The following is a 24,039-nucleotide window of genomic DNA, read 5'->3' on the forward strand; positions in this document are numbered from 1 at the left end:
TTCAAATGAGGGAAAAGGCTGTGATTTGAAAACACAGTTAACTAGAAATCACTCTTATCAATCAGCCGTATAACACATCCTCATATTGGCTCAATCAGCTTGAGAGAACCATAATCAAAGAAAGAATGTAAAAGAGATAGAAAATGAAGTTTATCTTTGGAAAATAGAATGATTGTCTCTGAGATGGGCACAGGTACTGATAGAACAACACTGAGTTCCCAAAATGACCACACAATATTTGGAATCCTGAAAGACAGACAGTTTTTAAAATGCTTTTAAGAAAATTGGATCATCAATTGGAGTACCTAATTGGTAATCTGCATAATAATAATGCCAGCCAATTGTGTTAGCCCAGCTGTACTGGAGTGAATATGTGAATACAAGGAGAAGAAGTAGCAACTTCACATAAGGTATTAAAGCTTTCTAAATCAATTAAATACATCCTGGATCACATCTGGACATAGTATAAAATTGGTTTTCAAATAAATCCAAGTATTTGATTGCTTTCAGAGAAACATTTTCAGAACTTAAACTTTGTAAGTTCATATTCCTCTCGCTTTGATGAGGGCTGAGCTATGATCAGGCATACACTATGGCTTTGAGAAATAAAATTCTAGGAAAATGAAGATAATTAATTGTAATCCAAAACAGCATAAGGACTTTTCTTCCAAATCTGCTCCTGGGACCCATGCTTTATCTTAGGTTTAAATAATAGAGGATGCTATAGAGTACAGATTGCCTATAACTTTTTAATTTAACAAAATAAAAATCCAAGAAAAATCAAAATTTTTACATGTTGCCTCATTTTAGAATGGTTTATATTCTAACACTGGAGAATTGTCAGAGAGTCTGACCCATTATTAATGAGATTATGCCTTCATCCATTGCTTCCTTATGTTCAAATTATACTGTTTTATCACATAATTGGCTTTAAGTTTAACATTGTGCCTGATACATAGCAATCATTCAATGTTTCTAAAATCAAGAAGCACTTATGCAGCTTTCAATTCGGTGCACCATTGCTACTGTCTTAGGCTGTGCTTGTTGCTACAACAAAATACTATAGACTGAGTAGCTTATAAAGAACAGAAATTTATTTCTCAAAATTCTACCGGTAGAAAGTCTAAGATTAAGGCACTGGTAGATTTAATGTCTGGTAAGGGATCTATTTCTTACAAATGGCATCTTCTTGCTTTGTCCTCATATGGCAAAACAACAAACAATCTCATTAAAGTGGAGCCCTCAGTGCTGTAATTGCCTCCCAAAGACTCCATCTCTTAACACGATCACCTTGGGTGTTAGGTTTCAGCAAATAAATTTTGGAGAAACAAAAACATTAAAACCATAGTAGCTACCAAGGGACAGGTTAGGGATTGGCATTCTAATTCCCTTCGATAATGTCATCTTTCTCTATCAGGATGCTATTTAAACTTCTTTTCAAAAACACACAAATAATTTCCTATAACAAGAAAGAAGCATATAATCATTTGTGCACCAAAACATAAGCTTCTTGACTTCAGATGTAACTGTGACTCTTTTTTTTTTTATGGTTTCTAATTAATTTTTAATTGCAAGGTGAAATTCTTTCCCCCACCATTAGGCTGAACATTTTTTTTCTTTTTTTTTCAATTATACTTTAGGTTCTGAGTTACATGTGCAGATCACACAGGGTTGTTGCATAGATACATACATAGCAAGGTGGTTTGCTGCCTCCATTCCCCCTTCATCTATATCTGGCATTTCTCCCCATGTTATCTCTCACCACTCTCCAAGATAGACAAATGGGATCTAATTAAACTTCAGAGCTTCTGTACAGAAAAATAAATAAGCATTAGAGCAAACTGGCAACCAACATAATAGGAAAAAATTTTTGCAATCTACACATCTAACAAAGGGCTAATATCCAGAATCTACAAAGAGCTAAAACAGATACACAAGAAAAAAACAAACCTATTCAAAAGTAGGTGAAGGATATGAACTGTGGCTTTTACATGCTCTGGGATATGGAGATGCTGTCTTTACTGCATGCTATGGCTCAAGTCTGTCTTTCTCAAAAAAAAAATAGCAACTTTTACCAAATTAAATCTCATTCTTCTTAGCTCAGCTATATACAAGATGTGAATTCATTGGAGAAATCCTGGAAAATACCTTTTCTTGGAACAAACATTTTTTCCTCCTTTTTCTCCCAACTTTTTTTGACATCACTTTAATAGTAAGAAATCAAAGCCCTTTAGCATATGTAGGTAGTATCCATAGCCTATAATGGAAAGACTGTTGAGGTCTCAAAAGGAGAAATGATTTGTCAGCTGAGAATTTCACTTCTAGTGGCACAGAGGGTAAGAAAAACTTAAAAGAAGAATTAGAGAAAAAGCTTTTGTTTTGTATTTGGCCCTAATCTGGGTAAAACATTCAAAAGACTTAGGAAAAAAGGAAAATGAATCGTTCTTAAAGCTCTCCAAAAACTCAACCAATTGTATCTGAGAAGTGAAAAAAGTCATTCAGACCTAAAGCTCTTGAATGAAATTTGGCTGTGCTAACAGTAAGAGCCTAGGACATCTTCATACTAGAAATGGAAGAAAATCCTTTTGGAAAATATGGAAATCATTCTTGGGTAAGTCTTTCTTCTCTAAGAAACTCATATGAAGACTTGAAGCAGAGCCTTGACTTTAGTTACTGTCTTGAGCATCCCCCCCCTTAGCTAGCTAACTACTGCCACCAACCCTTTTATTATTATTATTATTATTATTATTATTAAAATTGTTTATGGAATCTGATTGGTTATCCTAGTCATTGAGATCAGAAGAGTTTAATCAATTTCTAAATAATAAATCAACTTTTCGTGCCCTTTATAATCTCAATGTAACACATTCCAATTCATAGCCATTACACTACATTCATCTTTAATGAATAATAAATGGTACATTGATATTGACTTAACAAGCTATTAAATATTCCATCAGTATCAGAACACAGAAATATTTTTAATTATTAATAAGCCACCAGCTTTGCTTGTCAGGTACAATCATCTTTTTGTGGGAACAACTTATTTTCTTTCACTTTTATTATCATAGAGAAGTGTAATCAAATGCCATTTGAAACCACTTCTGGTCAATCTCCAGCCTAGGACTGATAACTTCTAGTTTTACTTCTTAACAGCTATGAAAGGCAATCGATTTGGCAAAACAAATAAACAAATAAATATGAAAGAGATGTAGAGTTCATGTAAAAATCCTAGAAGGATTATAAAAATTATTTTCTTATATTTTCTAATACTGATTTCAAAGGATAGGTATAATAAAGTACTTGTGAAATTTTATAAAATATTACATACATAACATTGTCAAGACTTTAAAGAGTAGACTCATCATATGTACAAAAGTTTTGAGTTTATTCTTATTGAAAGAAAGAGAGAAAGAGACAAATTAAAACTGTGCACAGAACATGGTAACAAGATTCTAAATGGACTAAGAGGGGAGAAAATATTTTAAAAGTTGGAGTTTGATGAAAGTACCCCATGAGCTATAGTTAGAATATATGCCCCTCCCAGATACACACTGAAACTTCATCCTGATTGTGATGGTATTAAGAGGTGAGCCTTTTGTAGAAATCATTAAATGCCTTATGCATAGGCTGGAGGGAGCTAGCTTAAGTCCCTTTTCCCCTTCTGATTCTGCCAACCACGTGAGGAGACAGTGTTCATTCCTTCAGGAGGACACAGAAACAAGACATCATTTCAAAAGCGAGGAAAGAAGCCTTCATCAGACACCAAACCTGGTGGTCTTTGACTTTAAATTTCCCAGCCTTCAGAACTGTAAGAAACAAGTTTCTCTTATATCGAAAAATTACCCGTCTGTGATACCTGTTATTGCAGCACAAATAGACTAAGACACAAACCAAAGAGCATGAGGACATTAGTTTCCTAAGGAAACTTTCTCAGAGTTCAGATACAACCATGAGGTGGGAAGTTATGAGCATATTTATCTGACACATATTTATTAGATTTCATTAGACTTTTAAGGCCTAAGATTTGAAACCACTTGCTAAAACATGGTGATCCATAAGAACAAAGCAGAGATAGATCCTGCCCTCAAAGTTCATAGTGTTTTGGAGAGAAAAAAATGCAGGTAAATATCATCTAAATTATGAGATATATTATTGACTTAAGTTAGCATGTTATGTTTATATATGTTTCTCCGGCATCTAACACAATTCCTCGTACAGTAAGAAAATGTAAGTTAATTTATTCAAGATGAATTTATTGACTAACTATTATATGTTTCATCAAAATACTAGACATGAAAAGATAAATAAAACATTGTCCTTCATCAGCTCACGGTCTTAGAGGAATGAGACAATAAACATTTGTTCAGGTGAATTGACAAATTTATGATCATTGCCTTCAGGAAATGTCAATAAGAAAAATTCTAAAATGAAAAAAATATCACAAGTCATGTGAGACTGTGGAGAACTGGCATAATGACTAGATAACCTCACATCATCCATTAATCATCATGGGGTTTGACTCCAAGTAACACAAAACCTGACAGAGCTTTAGAAATACAGGTTTCTTTCTTTTTTCTTCATCCAAAAAAAATTTGGAGGTTGACAGTTTCTGGTGAAGGTTCATTGACTTAACAAGGTTGGGGCCTCCAGTGCCATGTCTGCAATTTTCTTGGCTTTTCCCTTATGATTGAAAATGACTGAAGCAGCTCTACATCTCATTTTCTCACTATACTCAAGGCAGGAAGCCAGAGCTGGTTCAAAATATAGAAATTCACCTCCCTCTTGTCACCTTCTTTGAGCAAAAGCATCTCCCAGCACCCCTCCTCCCCCAGACCCCATATCCCATCAGACTACTGTTATGTCTCATTGCTCAGAATTTGGCTACATGACTGCCTTTAAACCAGTAGCCCAGCCTACCTCTTCTGCAAGAAAAACAACAACAACAAAAAAAACAGGCTACTGTTTTAAGAAAGAAGACAGAAGAGAGATGTTTTAAGGATGTGAAAGAAGTAGTATGCTGCCCACAGATCCTTAGCAAAAGGAAAAGGAACTGTGCATAGAAACAAATGAGACTGTACATATCTGATAAAAATCAACTTGAAAGTGGCAGGTATAAATGACAAGGAAGGAGTACATTAAAATAGACAAGTGGTCCTTACCTGAAGGCATCTGCAAGGTGACAGGGTTAATGTTTAAAGGGCATTTTCAATCCTATCAATACAGAAAGAAAAAAAGAATAGAACAGTTTATCACTAGGGCAGAAGGTAAACTTTAAATCAACTGGTATTTACTGGGCACTTATTACTTGTAAAGCATTTTGCTAGTCAATGGGGACAATCCAGAAATCTGTCTTTCTCTTGTATTTTGGTCCCTCTGCTGCTCTTGATTTCCTAAAACTCATTCAGTATATGTAGGAAAGAATATATCTGAGTTTTTGAGTCTGCTATTTAAAGGTGGCTAAATAGTCCCTGATTTTTTTAAAAAAATTGAGAAGGCAGGTGATATAGTTTGGCAATGTCCCCACCCAAATAGCATCTTGAATTGCAGCTCCCATAATTCCCAATGTTGTGAAAGGGACATGGAGGAAGATAATTGAATCAGGGGGCAGTTTTCCCTATACTGTTATTGTGGTAGTGAATGAGTCTTACGATATCTGATGGTTTAATAAGGGAGCAGATTTGATAAGGCTCTCCCCTTTTGACTGGCTCTCATTTTCTTTTTGCTCACTGCTATGTAAGAAGTCCCTTTCCTCTTTTGTCTTTTGCTATGATTGTGAGGACTCCCCAGCTGTGTGAAACTGTGAGTCCATTAACCCACTTTCCTTTATAAATTACCAAGTCTCAGGTATGTCTTTATCAGCAGCATGAAAATGGACTAATACAGCAGGTTTCTGAATTGTCATAGCATAATCAAGGCTCCCCAGCTGGACTCCCAGCATACTGGTGCAAGGGGGAGGAGGTAAACAGTGTATCATAAGGGAGATGAGGTAAACATTGATATATTGTTTACCTCATCCCCTGGGGCAGCCAAGCAGGGCCAAGTTAGTTACCACCTGAAGTCTCTTCTGTTTACTTCAGGCATGTGCCTTATGCATATTATCACTTACAAAACTCTGCGATGGGAAAAGAGTTGGATAATCTTGCTATAAATGACAGTTTGATATTGGAAAACTTCTAAATGAATTATTAATTCCATTGTTTGCATACAACTGGGAGATAGAGAAATGATCATTTGAGGTCAGTATGCATCCACCAGAACATGTACTCCCAAACAAATGTTGTTTTCCTTTTGTTGTAACATTGAAAGGGTGGATACTCAAAATGGATTCTCTATCAATGTCATAGAAGTAAAGATGAGACAGTGCTGTCTAAATTCTAACACAGCACATTAACATAAATTAACCAGACTAACTCAAGAAATTGCACTCATTTTTTAAATTAACAAGTAGTTTTTGAGTACCAAAAATATCTTGGTCACTCCCAAGATCTCAAATGCAAACACTGTGTGTAGACCTTTTCTATGAAACAAAAAGTTGCACACTGCTTTTCCCCAAGCAACTTCATAGAATAAGTGGCATCTGAGTGAAATAATAAGGAAGAATTGAAATTCCTTTATATGTATCAGGGAAGACAATTCAGGTTGTACTGCTCTTGTCAATCATTGTGTTTGTCTTCCACAGAAAGGACGTGCTTAGCAGAACCTGCTGGATACTGGAGCCTACAGGGCTAAGAACTAAAGGACAAACTTTGGGTAGTAAAAGAAGGTAGAAATAAAAGTCTGTTGCTTGGTTAGGGTATTGAGTTTGCCATGTTTCCTGGAGTAACCCTCAGGAATAGCATTAGACTACTGGAGACCATGTCACTAAGGAAAAATATTAGTGGTTTCCCAGAGCTTGCAGAGCCAACAATAAATAAGTGCTGGACCACTGCTCCAAAGGCATCGCCTCAGCAGGCATTTAGGTGCCCCATGGAGTGGCCTGCCAAGAAAGAGTCTGCCAATTTGAGGGTATGGAAATCAGATTTGCACATTTCTCTGGCTCCATCTGAGGCTGGCTTATCAAAACGGAAAGAATGCATCAAGTGAAAATGAGAGCACACTGGTGGATACAGAGAACCGAAGAGAAGTAGAGGCTTCTCCATTTACCAAAAGTTGAACTAAATCTGCACAATTAACTTCTTTTTTTCATAAGATAGCCAAAGTCAGTTGCTACTTCTCATAAGAGAAAGAGCCTACCTGAATTATACTGTAGTAGAACAGTGCAGTAGGGTTAAGGGAGAAAAGGAAGGGTCACGTTCATTGGGGAAAAAAACACAGCTCAGCCTGACCAGTTGATTTGAGTGCAGTATTTCTGCTATACTTGGGTTACAATCACACACACATTCTTAATAGTCTTTAAAGTTAGATTTTGTTCTGAATTTAATTGAGCAAAGAGACTGATATGGTTTGGCTCTGTGTGCCCACCCAAATCTCACGTCAAACTGTAGTTACCAATGTAGGGGAAGGGACCTGATGGGAGGTGATTGGATCACAGAGACAAATTTTCCCCTTGCCGTTCTCAAGACAGTGAGTGAGTTCTTATGAGATCTAGTTGTTTAAAAGTGTGTAGCACTCTCTCTCTTACTCAGCCACGTGAAGTTAAGTGCTTTCTTCCCCTTCACACTCCTCTCATTACTGTAAGTTTCCTGAGGACTCCCAACCATGCTTTTCGTATATCCTGTGAGTCAGTTAAACCTCTTTTCTTCATAAATTACCTAGTCTCAGGTAAGCCTTTATAGCAGTGCAAGAATGGAGTAATACAGAAACTGTAGAGGCAGGGCAAAAGCAGACGAAATAAGTATCTCAGGAAAGATTTCCTTGTTCCCCAAAGTTTCCCATAAATACATGTAGCTGCCAGTTACACTGTCCAAGAAATGTAAGATCTTCCCACTCTAAGATTGTTCAGTACTTACTGTGACCCTGTCCTGTACTTAGGCATAATATTGTTCTGGAAAATAAGTAGTGTTTGAGAGCAGTGTCTGTACTAGCTTTTCTGACCTGCATGACTATACATGTACTTCTTTATATACATGTGCCTCAGTTTCTTGAGGATTATATCTGTCCTGCTGAAATACCCTAGCTTGAGCTTGGCTATAATGAATACATTCTAAACAATCCTACCAACTCCATTTTGCCCACACTGAGCTATGTTTGCCCACCCTGAGTTAGGTAAAGCATTCTTTTCCAAAAGGTTGTGGTCTGAGACACCTGGCATCTTTGTAACCAATTTTCTAAGAAACAGGGCCCACCAGCCCTGTACATCTTGTATCTGCAACTGTGTAACTGTTACCCCACACTGCTACCCCACATCCTGAGTCAAAAAACACTTTTAAGTAGAACTTTCTGTTAGGCCCCCCTTCTCCCCTAACTTGCTCCTTCTGCTTCTGTAATAATCTGCTTATCACCCCCTGACCCTAAACTGGTATAAAAATGTGGACCACCCTTTGTTCTTGGCCAAGAGGTTTGAGCTCTAGCTGACTCTGGGGTGCCAGCATCAAGATGGACTCTGAACAAACTCAGTGAATGATGCTTCTGTTTAAACTGGCTCGGGTATAACACTGCTTCTTTAAAAACAGAATCAAATTTAAATTTACTTTGTTTTTGTTCCCCATTTTTTATTTGAGTGCTGACTTCCTCATTTTCACACTGTTCCAAACACCCAAGACTGGGTAATTTATAAAGGAAAGAAGTTTAATGAACTCACAGTTGCACATGGCTTGGGAGACCTCAGGAAACTTACAGTCATCGTAGAAGGCAACAGGGAAGCAAGGACCTTCTTCACATGGTAACAGAAGAGACAAGTATAAGCAGGGAAATGCCAAGTGCTTATAAAACCATCAGATTTCATTAGAACTCACTAACTGTTATGGGAACAACATAAGGAAAACTGTCCCTATCATCCAGTCACCTCCAACTAGGCCCCTCCCTCAACATGTTGGGATTATGGGGATTACAAATCAAGATGAGGCTTGGGTGGGAACACAGCCAAACCATGTCATCCCATTCCTAGCTCCTCCCAAATCTAATGACTTCATATTTCAAAATCCAGTCACACCTTTCCAACAGTCCACCAAAGTCTTAAGTCATTTCAGCTTTAACCCAAAAGTCCACAGTCCAAAATCTCATCTGAGACAAGGCAAGTCCTTTCCACCTAGGAGCCTATAAAATCAAAAGTAAGTTAGTTAGTTCTAAGATATAATGGAGATATAGGCATTGGATAAATGCTCCCATTCTAAAGGGGAGAAATTGGACAAAACAAAGGTCTATAGCTTCCATACAGGTCTGAAATCCAGTGGGGCTGTCATTAAATCTTAAAGTTCCAAAATAATCTTCTTTGACTACATGTCTTACATGCATGGCATGCTGATGCAAAAGGTGGCCTCACACACCTTGTATAGCTCCGCTCCTGTGGCTTTGCAGGGTACTGCCCACTGTCCTGGCTGCATTCATGGCTGTCATTGAGCATCTGTGGCTCTTCCAGGCATACTGTGCAAGCTGTCAGTGGATCTATCATTCTGGGGTCTGAAAGACGGTGGCCCTCTTCTCACAGTCTCAGTAGGCATTGCCCCAGTGGGGACTCTGTGTGGGGCTCCAACTCCAACTTTCCCTTCTGCACAGCCATAGCAGAGGTGCTGTAGGAGGGTTTTGCCCCTGCAGCACACCTCCACCTGGATATCCAAGCATTTCCATACATTCTCTGAAATCTAAACAGAGGTTTCCAAACTTCAGTTATTCTGTGCACCTGCAGAACCAATACCATGTGGAAACTGCCAGGCTTGGGGCTTGAACTTTCTGAGAAAATGGACTGAGCTGTACTTTTGCCCCTTTTAGCTATAGCTGGAGCAACTAGGATGCAGGAACCAATTTCGAGACTGCATACAGCAAGGGGTCCCTGGACCTGGCCTATGAAACCATTTTTTTCCTCCTAGACCTCCAGGCCTGTGATGAGAGGGGCTGCTGACAAGATCTCTGACATACCCTGGAGTGATTTTCCCCATTGTCTTGGTGTTTAACAATTGGCTCCTCACTATTTATGCAAATTTCTACATCAGGCTTGAATTTCTTCCCAGAAAATGGGTTTTTCGTTTCTATCACATCATGGAACTGAAAATTTTCCAAACTTTTATGCTTTGCTTCTTTTTAAAACATAAGTTGCAATTTCAGAATATCTATCTCAAGTTCAAAGTTCCACAGATCTCTAGGGCAGGAGCAAAATGGCACTAGTCTGTTTTCTAAAGCATAGCAAGAATGGCCAAATGTTCCCAAAAAATTCCTCATCTCCATCTAAGGCCACCTCACCTAGGACTTTATCGTCCACATCACTATCAGCATTTTTGTGAAAATCATTCAACAAGTCTCTAGGAAGTTCCTACGCCTAGACCCATATCTTCCTATCTTCTTCTGAGCCCTCCAAACTGTTCCACCCTCTGACTGTTACCCAGTTGCTTCCGCATTTTGGGGTATCTTTATGGAAATATCCCACTCTCTCTGGTACCAATTTACTGTATCAATTCATTTTCACAGCTGCTATAAATACCCAAGACCACGTAACTTATAAAGAAAAGAGGTTTAATTGGCTTGACAGTTCCACATGACTAGGGAGGCCTCAGGAAACTTACAATTATGACAGAAGGGGAAGGGGAAGCAAGGACCTTCTTCACATGGCTGCAGGAGAGAGCAGTGTAAGCAGGGGAAATGCTAGATACTTAAAAACCATCAGATCTCATGAAAACTCACTCACTATCATATGAACAGCATGGATGAAACTGCTCACATGATCCTATAACCTCTCACCAGCTCTCTACCTTAACACATGGGGATTGTGAAGATTACAATTCATGATGAGATTTGAGTGAGGACATAGCCAAACCTTATAATCCCTCTTTAGTTAAAAGGGCACTTTCACAAATTTTGCCACATTGTCATTATAATTATCCTGCCATAAAGATATTGTTCCCAATATACGGATCAGGAATATGCAACTCAGATACATATTTTACTAATGTACAAACATTACAAACCACCATATCTTATAAATATTCCATTTTGCATTCAGTAAGTCTGAAGCTGGATCTGAGAATTTGCATTTCTTTCATCCTCCCAGTTACACTGAGGTTGCTGACCCAGAGTCTACATTTTGGATGTAATATTAATATTAATGTTAGTATTAAAAAGAGGATCTACAAATTACTCTCAGGTATTCTGACAGTATGTAGTTTTTCCTCACAGCAAATCACCATTCAGTTCACTTGTTCATACCTACCATAATTTTTATTGAAATAATAATTTTGTACCACTATCTTCTGAGATGCTATTTTGTACTTATTATAAGCATTATTAGGCATAAAACACAAATAGAACATTTATCTTACATATTAGTGGCTTACGAGATTATAATGTATGAATGTAAAATATATACAGAAATTGAGATATAATTCTTAGGTTCCTTTTTTATAGACAAAAAGCTATTTAATTTAAAGGTCATTGTCAGGTAGGCATGAGATTTAAGAATGCCACTATCCCTTCACCTAATATTTCCATCTGGTTTTGAGTCTCAGATTTGACCTATGCTTAGAATGTAGACAGTTGTGTCATTAAAATGCAGTTATAGTCTTAAAAGTGCCACTCTCCTATTTGTTCCAAAGTGTGGTTTAGTGCTACAATTGCTGACTTTACCAACAAAAATACATTGTTCTTCTGCTAGCATTGCAAATTCTAATGAGCAATGGACTGGTAAAACCAAATTCCACTGTGAATTAGAATTGTCAGCACAGTTCTGATGGCTGAATCTCTGCAACTTGACCAAATGTACTCATTGCTTCGCTGTGAAGTAAAGAGCTGTGTAGCTTAGAAAGATTAATTTTTGGATTGCAAACTCAGCTCATTCATGGGAGATGGATGCTTCTGATTCAATGTACACAAAATCGATGTCATCATTTTTATTTGTACTTTTTGAAACCAGAAAATGCATTTGAAAACACATTTAGAACGTTATCAGTCACAATCTTTGATTATCACAATTTAGTGTACATAATTTCATACATCCTTTTAATGCATCATCAATTTAACTGTTGCCACATAAGAAAATTAGATAATGGATTCATAATCCCTATCTTGGATAAAAATGATACAAAATGATAGCAAAGTGTTGTATACTCTTTGGAGAATGATGTAATAGAAATAACTAAATATTGATTTTAACACATCTGGTTTTACCAATATTCAATTATTGTAAAATTTTATCAATTTGAAGTCTATCAATACAATGTCACAATGCTTTGCTGATCTTTAATTTTCAGTAATAAATTTTTAAAAAATTACTTAGACCTCACCTCAAGTCATTTTTTCTGTATTTGCAACTTGCCACCCATTGCTGTGGAGTGCAATTATTTCAAAAGGTGATACCACATTCTTCAAATTTTATCTTGAAATCACTCTACCACATTGTATATCACATTGATATCTCACATGGTATATCACCATGCCTTTCAAATCCTTTCAAAACTGTCATGAACTTCCATTTCACCTCTATTTGGAATGCCCTTTTCTATCAGCCAAATTTTCCTTATTATTTTTATTAATATTTTTATTTTGACATAATTGTATATTCACATGTAGCTGTGTGAAATATTACACTGAGATCTCAAGTACCTTTTACCAAGTTCTCCCAATGTTGCAAAACATCTTTCAAAGCTATAGTACAATATTATAACTAAAATAATGACATTGATAAAGCCAAGATATCCAAAATATCTCTGTGGAGATATATAAGTTGTGGTATATAACAATGCTTTGTTCTTTATATTGCTGAGTAGTATGCCTACAGCATACTACTCAGATGCTTATTTTATTCCTACAGATTGTTTATTCTTTCACCAGTTAAAGGTGTATGTGTTGTTTCCAGCTTGGAATTATTGTGAATAAAACCTCAATGAGGCCGGACATGGTGGCTCATGCCTGTAATCCCAGCACTTTGGGAGGCCGAGGCAGGCAGATCATTTGAGGTCAGGTGTTCAAGACCAGCCTGGACAACATGGTGAAATGTCATTTCTACAAAATACAAAAATTAACTGAGCATGATGGCAGATGCCTGTAATCCCAACTTCTTGGGAGGCTGAGATGGGAGAATCACTTGAACCCAGGAGACAGAGGTTGCAAAGATTAAATGATTGTAGTTGTATAGTATTATTTCTGAGGCCTCTGTTCTGTTCCATTGGTCTATATATCTGTTTTGGTACCAGTATCATGCTGTTCTGGTTACTATAGCCTTGTAGTATAGTTTTAAGTCAGGTAACCTGATGCCTCCAGCTTTGTTCTTTTTGCTTAGGATTGTCTTGGCTATATGAGCTCTTTTTTGGTTCTATATGAAATTTAAAGTAGATTTTTCTAATTCTGTGAAAAAAGTCAATGGTAGCTTGATGGGAATAGCATTAAATCTATAAATTACTTAGGGCAATATGGCCATTTTCATGATATTGATTCTTCCTATCCATGAGCATGGAATGTTTTTCCATTTATTGTGTCCTCTCTTATTTTCTTGAGCAGTGGTTTGTAGTTCTCCTTGAAGAGGTCCGTCACATCCCTCCTAAGTTGTATTGCTAGGTAATTAATTCTCATTGCAGTAATTATGAATGGAAATTTGTTCATGATTTGGCTCTCTGTTTGTCTGTTATTGGTATATAAGAATGCTTGCAATTTTTGCACACTGATTTTGCATCCTGAGACTTTGCTGAAGTTGTTTATCAGCTTAAGGACTTTTGGGGCTCAGACAATGGGGTTTTCTAAATATACAATCATGTCAGCTGCAGAGATAATTTTGACTTCCTCCCTTCCTATTTGAATACACTTTATTTCTTTCTCTTGCCTAATTGCCCTGGATGGAACTTCTAATACTATGTTAAGGAATGGTGAGAGAGGGTATCTTTGCCTTGTGCTGGTTTTCAAAAGGAATGCTTCTAGCTTTTGCCCACTTAGTATGATATTGGCTGTGGGTTTGTCATAAATAGCTTTTATTATTTTGAGATATGTGACATCATTACCTAGTTTACTGAGTGTGTTTAGTCATGAAGCGATGTTGAACTTTATCAAACAATTTTTCTGCATCTATTGAGATAATCATGTGGTTTTGGTCATTGGTTCTGTTTATATGATGCACTCTGTTTATTAATTTGTGTATGTTGATCCAGCCTTGCATCCCAGGGATGAAGCAGACTTGATCATGGTGGATAAGCTTTTTAATGTGCTGCTGGATTCAGTTTGCCAGTATTTTGCCGAGGATTTTCACATTGATGTTCATCAAGGATATTGGCCTGAAATTTTTTTTCTTGTTGTATCTCTGATAGGTTTTTATCAGGATGATGCTGGCTTCATAAAATGAGTTAGGGAGGAGTCCCTCTTTTTCTATTGTTAGGAATAGAAGGAATGGGACCAGCTCCTCATAGTAACTCTGGTAAAATTCACCTGTGAATCTATCTGGGCCTGGGCTGTTTTTTTTTTTTGTTTTTTTTTTTGTTTTTTTTTCCATTGGTAGGTTATTAATTACTGCCTCAATTTCTGAACTTGTTATTAGTCTATTTAGGGATTCTGTTTCTTCCTTGTTTAGTCTTGGGAGGGTGTATGTGTCCAAAAATGTATCTATTTCTTCTCCATTTTCTAGTTTATTTGTGTAGAGGTGTTATAGCATTCTCTGATGGTAGTTTGTATTTCTGTAAAATTAGTGGTGATCTCCCCTTTACCATTTTTTATTGTGTCTAATTGATTCTTCTCTCTTTTCTTCTTTATTAGTCTGGCTATCAGTCTATCTATTTTGTTAATCTTTTCAAAAAATAAGCTCCTGGATTAATTTTTGAATGGTTTTTATATCTCTATATCCTTCTGTTCTGCTCTGATCTTAGTTATTTCTTGTCTTCTGTTAGCTTTTGAATTTGTTTTGCTCTTGCTTCTCTCATTCTTTCAACTGTGCTATTAGTGTGTTGATTTTAGATCTTTCCCAACTTCTCTTGTTGGCATTTAATGCTCCTTCTCTTGTTGGCATTTAATGCTATAATTATCCCTCTAAACATTGAGTTAGCTGAGTCCCAAAGATTCTGATATGTTGTGCCTTTCTTCTCATTGGTTTCAAATAACTTATTTATTTGTGCCTTAATTTTGTTATTTACCCAGTCGTTGTTCAGGAGCAGGTTGTTCAGTTTCCATGTAGTTATGCAGTTTTCAGTGAGTTTCTTAGTCCTGAGTTTTGCAGTGGCTGGTATCAGTTTTTCCTTTTCATATTCAGTGTTTCCTATAGGAGCTCTTGTAAGGCAGGCCTGGTGGTGACAAAATACCTTAGCATTTGCTTGTCTATAAAGGATTTTATTTCTCCTTCACTTATGAAGCTTAGTTTGGCTGGATATGAAATTCTGGGTTAAAAATTCTTTTCTTTAGGAATGTTGAATATGGGCCCCCACCCTCTTCTAGCTTGTAGGATTTCTGCAGAGAGATTTGCTATTAGTCTGATGGGCTTCCCTTTGTGGGTAACCTGACCCTTCTCTCTGGCCACCCTTAACATTTTTTTCTTCATTTCAACCTTGGTGAATCTGATAATTATGTGTCTTGGGGTTGCTCTTCTCAAGCAGTATCTTTGTAGTGTTCTCTGTATTTCCTGAATTTGAATGTTGGCTTGTCTTGCTGGGTTGGGGAAGTTCTCCTGAATAATATCCTGAAGTGTTTTCCAACTTGGTTCCATTCTCCCTGTCACTTTCGGGTACACCAATCAAATGTAAGTTTGGATTTTTTTTATAATTTCATATGTTTTTAAAGGCTTTATTAAGTTCCTTTTTATTCTTTTTTCTCTAATCTCGCCTTCATGCTTTGTTTCATTAAGTTGATCTTCAATCTCTGATACCCTTTCTGTTGCATTATTGATTTGGCTATTAATACTTGTGTATGCTTCACAAAGTTCTCATGCATGTTTTTAAGCTCCATCAGGTCATTTATGTTATTCTCTAAACTGGTTATTCTGGTTAGTAATTCCTCTAACCTTTTATCAAGGTTCTTGGCTTCCTTGCATTGGGTTAGAACATGCTCCTTTAGCTTGGAGCAGTTTGTTATTACACACTTTCTGAAGACTACTTCTGTCAATTTGTCAAACTCATTCTCCATCCAGCTTTGTTCCCTTGTTCGTGAGGAGTTGTGATCCTTTGGTGGAGAAGAGACATTCTGGTTTTTTGAATTTTCGGCCTTTCTGAGCTGGTTTCTCCTCATCTTTGTGAATTTATCTACCTTTGCTTTTAATGTGGATGACCTTTGGATGGAATTTTTGTGTGGTTGTTCTTTTTGTTGATGTTCATGCTATTGCTTTCTGTTTGTTAGTTTTCCTTCTAACAGGCCCCTCTTATGCAGGTCTAGTCTACTGGAGTTTGCTGGGGATCCACTCCAGACCCTGTTTGGCTGGGTATCACCAGTGGAGGCTGCAGAACAGCAAAGATTGCTGCCTGCTCCTTCCTCTGCAAGCTTTGTCCCAGAGGGGCACCCACCAGATGCTAGCCAGACCCTGCTTTATGAGGTGTCTGTCGACCCCTGTTGGCAGATGTCTCCCTATCAGAAGGCCCAGGGGTCAGAGACCCTCTTGAGAAGGCAGTCTGTCCCTTAGCAGAGCCAGCAGGCAGGAACACTTAAGTCTCCTGAAGCTGCACCCACAGCTGCCCCTTCCCCCAGGTGCTCTGTCCCAGGAATATGGGAGTTTTATCTATAATCCCCTGACTGGGGCTTGTGCCTTTCTTTCAGAGATGACCTGCCCAGAGAGGAATCTAGAGAGGCAGTCTGGCTACAGTGGCTTTGTGGTGCTGTGGTGGGCTCTGCCCAGTTTGAACTTCCTGGGGGCTTTGCTTACACTGTGAGGGAAAAACCACCTACTGAAGCCTCAGTAATGGAGGACACCCTTCCCCACACCAAGCTCCTGCATCCCAGGTCGACTTCAGACTGCTGTACTAGCAGTGAGAATTTCAAGCCAGTGGGTCTTAGCTTGCTGGGCTCCATAGGGGTGGGATTCACTGAGCAAGACAACTTGGCTCCCTGGCTTCAGCCCCCTTTTCATGGGAGTGAATGGTTCTATCTCACTGGCATGCCAGGCACCACTGGGGTGCATTAAAACAAACAAACAACAATAACAAAAAAACTCCTGTAGCTAGCTCAGTGTCTCCCCAAATGGCTACCCAGTTTTATGGTTGAAACCCAGGCACTGGAGGGAATCTCCTGGTCTGTGGGTTGTAAAGACTGCAGGGAAAATGGTAGTATCTGGGCTGGATAGCACCATCCCTCGCATCATGGTCCCTCATGGCTTCCTTTGGCTGGGGGAGGGAGTTTCCTGAACCCCTGTACTTCCCGGGTGAGGTGACACCCCATCCTGCTTCTGCTCATTCTTCATTGGCTGTACCCACTGTCTAACCAGTTCCAATGAAATGAACCAGGTACCTCAGTCGGAAATGCAGAAATCACCCGCCTTCTGCCTTGGTCTTGCTGGGAGCTGTAGATCAGAGCTGTTTCTATTTGGTCATCTTGCCTGGGATCTCTATCAATTTTGGTTCATATATTTTGCAGCTATGTTGCTTGGCACATATATATTTAAAATATGTTTTTTTTGGTAGGTTGATTTTTTATATAATTATGTATGTTCTTATCTATCTCTGATAATTTTCTTTGCTTTAACATCTTCTTTATTAGACATTAATATGTCCACTTTTGTTTTCTTTAAATTAATGTTTGTATGGCATATCTTTTTCCAATTACTAAATTTCAAATTTTCTATACTATATTTGACATGAATTTTTGTAGACAACATATCATTGGGTTTAATTTCTTAAATACAATCTACCTATTTTTTAATTACTGTATTTAGACTGTTGATATTTAATGTAATTATTGAAGTATTAGAGCTTAGTCAGCCATTTGATTTTTTGGATTATTTCTCTGTTTCATTTATCTTGTCTTCCTGTGAATTGCTTGAATATTTCTTAGAGTTCCATGTTGGTTTTATATAGTATTTTTAAGTATATCTCTTTGTTTAGTTTTATTAGTGTTTTTTTCAATATTACACTATATATATATAAATTATCACAAACTTCTGGTGTTGCTGTTTTATAATTCAAGTGATGTATAAAAATCTTACCTCATTTTATATATCTTTCCCTTTATCATTTATAAGTGTCTTAAATATTTTTTGTATAGACATTGAGAACCACTATAAAAGGTGTTTTTGTTTCAAGTGCCAAAAATAACTTTAAAAACTCAAGAGAATAAAAATGTACTTACTCATATTTTTATTCTTTCTGTTGTTCTCTTCCTATTTGATGTTTTAAGCTTCCTTTCTCTATCTTTTCCTTTATGTTTCAAAAACTTTTTTAGCCTTTTTTAAACATAGGATTTTGAGGGTAAATTTCTGTAGTTTTATTCTTCATCTGAGAATGTCTGGATTTTTTTTTTATTCCTGAAGAATATTTTTTGTTGAATGTGGAATTTGGGTTAGCATTTCTTCTCTTTAGGCACTTGAAATATACTGTGCCACTTCTTTCTAACCTCAGTGGTTTATGGTGAGAAATCCACTGCCATCTAAATTCTTTCTTTCTTCTTTATTTCTGATGTACCTTGCACCGTCCCTTCCTTCCTTCCTTCCTTCCTTCCTTCCTTCCTTCCTTCCTTCCTTCCCTCTCCTTCCTTCCTTCCTTCCCTCTCCTTCCTTCCTTCCTTCCCTCTCCTTCCTTCCTTCCTTCCTTCCTTCCTTCCTTCCTTCCTTCCTTCCTTCCTTTTCCTTCCTTCCTTCTCCTTCCTTCCTTCCTTCCTTCCTTCCTTTTCCTTCCTTCCTTCCTTTTCCTTCCTTCCTTCCTTTTTAAAAACTTTTTTCTCCCTCCCTCCTTCCCTGCCTCCCTCCCTGCCTTCTTCCTTTTTTTAAATTTTTCCCTCCCTCCCTCTCTTCCTTCCTTCTTCTTTCTTTCTCTCTCTTTCCTTATTTTTACTTTATTTCTGTGTAAGATAATTCTTTTCTCCTTGTTCAATTTTTTTCTTTGTTTTAGTGTTGCACTTTTTGTCTATGTTTTTTTGGCATGAATTTGTTTGGGGTTATCCACTATAATGTATATTTGGGTTCTTAACTCCAGGTTTCTATTTTTGGCCTAATTTTGGAAAGTTTCTATTCATTATATTTTCAATTATTTATTCAGCCAACCTTCTTTTTCATTTCCTTCCAAAACTCCAGTGACATGAACAGATTATTTGTTATTGTGCTACAGGTCCTTGAGGCTTTATTTCCCTCTTTTTTTTCTGTTTATTTTTTGTCTTTTTAAAAAGGTGATTAATTTCTGTTGTTCTATTTCAAGTTCATTGTTTATTTCCTTAGTCCTTCTATTTTGTCTTTTTCTTCATTCATATAGTTATTTATTGTGGTTATAATAATTTTCAGTTTTAAGTTTTCTATTTGATTCTTCTTCATATCTTCTTTTCTTTGCAGACACTTTGTTTTTCCATGGGTGCAAGCATTTTTTGTGGCTCACTGTGCATTTTGTCATATTAACAGAAAAAATACCCCCTTGTCAATTGGCCCTATGTTGTTTATTTTTTCACAGCAGGCTTGAATCTGTTTGCTTAAAAGCCTACTGGGGCCTAACTTAAATTTTTATACATTGAATTGTCTTAAATGGCCCTAACAAGCATATTTTTAGTGAATTATAGCCTTCCAACTTTGCATGTTCCCTAGAAATTACACTGGCTTTTTCTGACATTGCTCTGACAGAGGAAGAGTGGGTCATATTCAGGTGGAGATACATACTAAGCTTCCCCACTCAGATTTCATTAACATCTGAGGAGTAATTTCTTCTTGCTGTCAGGTGGAGTTCAGAGTTCTGGCTCACCAATAGATCTTTGCTTAGAGGAAGGGGCTTGGAAATAGCATGAATGCAGTATTATTGTTACCCTTGTATCATTCACTGACCTCATAGAAGTGGCTTTATTGCTGCTGGGGAGTGGTAAAGGCCCCAGCTCTCTGCTAGGCTTCCTTTGACACCACTACTCCTAGCAGGGTAAGGGAGGATAATATGTTTGGGTTTCTACTCAATCCTCTCTGGTACTGTCTTGGTGGATGGGATGAGACACATGTTACAACATAGTAAGTGTGGAACTGTTGGCTCCACCCTCAAGCTTGGCTTGAGTGGCTGGAGGGGAGACATATGGTTCTATGTGGCATTTTATTAGAATGGAGCACTTATTGTGCTACAGATTTTGGTCTTATTAACATGGTTTTAGGAAGCTTTGTTTTCGTAGGCAACTGTTAGTGTTTCTGGGTGGCCAGCTTCTTCACCTTCAAGTCTGGGTTATATAAGAAAAAGAAAAGAAAAACCAGTAAACTCACCATTGTGCCATTTCTTGAAGCAAGAGGGCTCTAGCTTACCTTCTTAAACTTTTTAGATTAGGTTAGATTATTACTTCTGTTGCTTTATGTCTGATTATAGGATTTAGTAGTACATAGTAGGAGAAATATGGAGAAAGACATTTACTCTCTCTCTTCACCTTCCCAGACCCACAGTGTCTATTTTCTTTTAAGATCAAAATATAAATACTTCACTAGTGAATCTTCCCAACAACTTTACTTCCCTTGATGATGATGCTCCTTTCTTTTTAGTTTCCCAGACACTTTTACTGTAACTTTTTTCTTTCTTCTTACGACTGTCTCCACAAAATAGACATATTAAATTATGGAACTCCTCAGAGTACATGCTTTGCCTTATTCTTTTCTATATTGTTTTGTGCCTGGCTAAGTAGTTTGAACTTGGTAGCCAACAGTTGTTAAATTAATATATATATGGTAGAATCTCTCGAGATTAAGACTCAGGTCTCACCTCCAGAGAACTTCCTATGAAATCTCTATACTGAGATAATCCCCTACAAATGACTCTCAGACTATCTTTTATGCCTCTTTATCATTGCTTCATTTTATCATCATTGAGTTACCCCCCGACCTCATCACACAGTGAGGACAATATTTTTGACTTTTTCATTTCTTATGGATACCCTTGGTCATAGATTAAATGTTGTGTAAAATAATTATATTGGTTTTCAGTTGTATTCACAGGTATTTCCAGAACTAAGCATAGTCCTCAAGTACAGAGTAGAGATCAATGAAATTTGTTGACTGAATGAATTTTAAAAATCAGCAAAAAGATAATAGGAAGTCAACATGTTGTGAATGATGACATGAAACTGTTGCATATGTTACACGAACAAAATTTATCCAATTTTCCATCCCACAAACATCAAATTTGTCTCTCTGGATTCCACCATTTATGAATTACATGTTTTTTAAATTACATTAACATAATTTTTGCTGCCTCTTTCATAAACCTTTTCAGCAGCTGAATAGTGAATTTGTTTGTGAGTTACCTATAAAGATTTTTTTCCATAATCCCAGCACTTTGGGAGGCCGAGGTGGGTGGATCACGAGGTCAAGAGATCGAGACCATCCTGGTCAACATGGTGAAACCCTGTCCCTACTAAAAACAAAAAATTAGCTGGGCATGGTGGCGCATGCCTGTAATCCCAGCTACTCCAGAGGCTGAGGCAGGAGAGTTGCCTGAACCCAGGAGACGGAGATTGCGGTGAGCTGAGATCGCGCCTTTGCACTCCAGCCTGGGTAACAAGAGCAAAACTCCATCTCGAAAAAAAAAAATTTTTTTTCCAAATGCCTTAAATAACTTTATTGTGTATCTGTAATTGTTTATGAGACAGAAAGAAATTTTGAAAAGAGAGATAGCTTTTTCATGAGACAAGGATCGGTAATCTGAATCTGAAGGTCTCTGTTGAAGGCTAATCTGTATATTTCACTTTACTTACTAGTCTTCTAAATGGCCAACCTATTGTTATTCCCTTAATAACTCAATAATGCTTCATAAACAATTTCTTAGTATTTTATCTTCATGTCTGAAATGCATGTCTAAAGTTCCAAACACCACATTAATAAAATATTCCCGAAGAGTGATTTTAAGTGTTTTAAGATTCCCATATGAACACACATCTATTTAATTTATAGTTAAATTATTTAACCTCTTTTTTGCATGTTAGTTTTCTAAGTGTGACTGAGAGTGAGGCAGGTAAAAATATCTGTAAGGCAAAATATTTCTTCTTTACACAAAAGCCCCCAAGGAGAGATAGCAAACGATAAAATGTTGTAGAAGAAGAGCAAAATGATTCTTCTGAAATCACAATATCACAAAAATAGAAGTCAATTCTGTTCTCCTAACATAATCCATTGACAGTCATTCTATTATATGAAATTGAGGGTAGGCCTTGGTATTTGACATCTGCTCTGGAGGTTAGAATTTAGAAGCTCTATCTTAAACTTATGGGATGGGTGAAATATAGATGTTTTGATATTGTCATAGTCTTTACAACATAAAAATCCTACAAGATTCCATGAGCTTACCTACATGGTTCCATAACATATGAATTGTATGTGAAAAAATAAAGATGACATTTCCCAAAGGATCATTTATACACATGTAACATTCTATACAATTAAAAAAGTACAGTAAAGAAGAATTCATCTGAAATTTTTATCTTATTAGGGCTGATTTGTGAAAGAATTAATGAAGATAATTATTTAGTATTTAACTACTGGAAACTATGGGCAGAGTTGTATTAAATAATCAGAAAGATGCAATTAAATTGTAGCCATCTCTTCTTAGCCCAAGGTGTCTTTGCTGTCAGCATATCACAACCACATCTACGTATAAGTATTGATTAGTTACTAGCAGACCCTAAAGATTATAACAAATATTCCTTATATGATTCATATTATAACATTGCCTTATTTACTGATAGCTGTCCATTTGAAGATAGCTACATGTTTCTGCAAATAGTATAATTAATAGCGAGGGTTGCTTTAAAACATATTAATTATATATTTACTCTTTGAAAATGTAGCCTAGATAAAGTTAGAAACAATTAGAAAAACACATTATTCCTAAGCCTTTGCTACAGGTTTTAGCACTACACAGGGTATAAGCTCTTCTATCTATGTCAAGAGCCCTATTTTAATCACTAATGGAATCCCTGGCATTTCACTCAGTACCAGATAAAAAGTTGGTACTCAATGAAAGTGCTTTGTTTAATTTAACCAATTTGCCAAATATGGCTATTTTAACTTGGCATGGGTCCACTGAACATCTGTAGAATTAAAGAAATGGATGTGATGCAATGAAATATGTTTTCATTCAATCCATAGAAAATGTCCAGTTTCTACTTTTTCTTTCTTGTTTCTGAAGAAAATTCTCTACCTTATTTAATAAATCTATCACAGTGGTCAACAACCTATTATTCCTTTTTTTTAAATTATACTTTAGGTTCTGGGGTACATGTGCAGATCATGCAGGATTGTTGCATAGGTACACACATGGAAATGTGGTTTGCTGCCTCCATCCTCCCGTCACCTATATCTGGCATTTCTCCCCATGTTATCCCTCCCTGACCTTCCCACCACCTCACGCTCCCTCCCTTGGCCACCCACAATAGACCCCAGTGTGTGATGCTCCCCTCCTTGTGTCCAAGTGTTCTCATTGTTCAACACCTGCCTGTGAGTGAGAAAATGCAGCCTTTGATTTTCTGTTCTTGTGTCATTTGCTGAGAATGATGGTTTCCAGATTCATCCATGTCCCTACAAAGGACACGAACTCATCATATTTTATGGCTGCATAGTATTCCATGGTGTATATGTGCCACATATTCCTTGTTCAGTCTATCATTGATGGGCATTTGGGTTGGTTCCAGGTCTGTGCTATTGTAAACAGCACTGCAGTGAACATACATGTGCATGTCTCTTTAAAATAGAATGGTTTATAATCCTTTGCGTATATACCCAGTAACAGGATTGCTGGGTCAGATGGAATTTCTATTTCTAGGTCCTTGAGGAAGTGCCACACTGCCTTCCACAACAGTCAAAATAGTTTACACTCCCACCAACAGTGTAAAAGTATTCCTATT

General features: G+C 37.1%; 1 long non-coding RNA gene across 2 annotated transcripts in view; it reads right to left on the bottom strand.

The window, feature by feature from the left end:
• LOC118145488 (uncharacterized) overlaps positions 1–24,039 on the bottom strand; it is a 131,995-nt gene that overhangs the window by 50,788 nt on the left and 57,168 nt on the right. For both annotated transcript variants that reach the window (XR_013523390.1, XR_013523389.1), the window contains exon 3: positions 5,163–5,214. This is a non-coding gene — a long non-coding RNA (uncharacterized LOC118145488). The remainder of the gene's footprint in view (positions 1–5,162; positions 5,215–24,039) is intronic.

The sequence above is a fragment of the Callithrix jacchus genome, chromosome 10, assembly GCF_049354715.1.
Source record: "Callithrix jacchus isolate 240 chromosome 10, calJac240_pri, whole genome shotgun sequence".
NCBI lineage: Eukaryota > Metazoa > Chordata > Mammalia > Primates > Cebidae > Callithrix > Callithrix jacchus.